The sequence below is a fragment of the Taudactylus pleione genome, unplaced genomic scaffold, assembly GCF_031769625.1.
Source record: "Taudactylus pleione unplaced genomic scaffold, aTauple2 ptg000007l, whole genome shotgun sequence".
Lineage (NCBI taxonomy): Eukaryota > Metazoa > Chordata > Amphibia > Anura > Myobatrachidae > Taudactylus > Taudactylus pleione.
This window is the reverse complement of record NW_028284410.1, coordinates 7,665,593-7,667,179: the sequence shown is the minus strand read 5'-3', so window position 1 is coordinate 7,667,179 and position 1,587 is coordinate 7,665,593. Positions and strand designations below refer to the sequence as shown.

The 1,587-nt window shown below is 37.9% G+C and overlaps 1 pseudogene; it reads right to left on the bottom strand.

Moving 5' to 3' along the window:
• Positions 1–1,241: 1,241 nt before the first annotated feature.
• LOC148542877 (5S ribosomal RNA) lies at positions 1,242–1,360 on the bottom strand (annotated as a pseudogene).
• Positions 1,361–1,587: the final 227 nt, after the last annotated feature.

The following is a 1,587-nucleotide window of genomic DNA, read 5'->3' as shown; positions in this document are numbered from 1 at the left end:
CGCCCCCTTTGATCAGACACAACGAGCGAAGGACTTTCCTTCGCTCGTCGCGTCTGGCGCATGCTCATGACGGAGCTCCCTCCGTCGTGCGCATGCTCAGTGCAGACCATTGACCCACTTGCAAGCGGACAGCCGCTTGCGAGTGGGTCTGAATCAGGGCCATAGACAGTACTGTGATTGCAAGCTTAAATGATCAAAATTACTGTATAAGTGACTGCACCCCAAAGAAGACATTATTTTTTTCTGGTTTAAAAAAAGTATTTTAATTCTGTTTAGATAGTTCAAGGGAAAATTGTGTGTGTTTGAGAGGCAGTGCCAGGAAGGATTCAAATACTGTACTTACTGGGTGTTGCAACTCCATCAACCACACTCCAAATTAATTAGAGCTGAAAGAAGATATATTTTTTTGGTCTAAAAACAGTCTGAAGTCTTTTAATTCATGTTAGATACTGTATTTCAAGGAAAGATTATGTGTATTTGAGAGGCAGTGCATATTACTGTACTTATTGGGTGTTTTGGCCCTGTCAGCTGCATCCCAAAATAATAATAGCTGAAAGAAGACTTTTTATGGTTTAAAATAAAACTTTTTATAGATTTTTCAAAGATGATTGTGTATATCTGCCAGTAAGTGGTCAAATACTGTACTTACTGTGTGTTGAGGCTCCGTCAGTCGCAACCCAAAATAATTAGAGCTGAAAGAAGATATTGTACATTCACTTGGTATGGTGGCAGTTACAAGTTCAAGTACAGAAGCTTTATAAGAACAGGAGCATCAAAATACTAGTGCTAGTAGTCATAGTATATCTACTTTTAAAAAAGGTCAAGGGGTAAGAAGAAGGTATAAGAAATGGCAAAGAAAATCTAAACAATGTTTGACAATCTTTAAAGAAACATCACCTCAACTGTATGAGAGGTAAAGTTACTGATGATAAATGTAAAATTGCTAACATGCCATACATCATAGGCAGTGGCAAGGAAAGGCTCAGACCATGGCTTTTATTTGCAAGTTGTGGTACTGCTACTGCTCTTTCATGCCCTTAAATGAATATTGTGAAAGCCAGGGCCAAACACAGTCAGGCATCTTCTGTAATCTTGCATGCACCGACTTATTTGTATTAACATTCCACTGGAAATTAATTAGTTTTTAGGAATGATGACACTGTGATAATCTAATTGTTGCACAATTAGGTATTATCAAAATGCTCTGCCCTGTGCATTTCTAGTTCCAAGTATCCTCTTTTAACCTACAGCACCTGGTATTCCCCAGAGGTCTCCCTTCCAAGTACTAACCAGGCCTATTACTGTTTAGCTCCTAAGATCAGATGAGATTGGGCAAATCAAGTAATGTATGGCTGTAGCTATAATAAAGTGGGGGAAAATAGTGATCACACCAGCACCGGGTCAGAGCAAAAATGAATGTAGGACTATTGTAATAGGTAGTCCGTTTATTAATAAAATACAGCGTTCAAAAAAGTGATGCATGAGCATACTTTAATCATTACATGTAAAATGTTATATTAAACAGTACTAAATCATGTTTTAAATATATACGCGTGTAATCACATATACCGAAACAGGATATTTCCA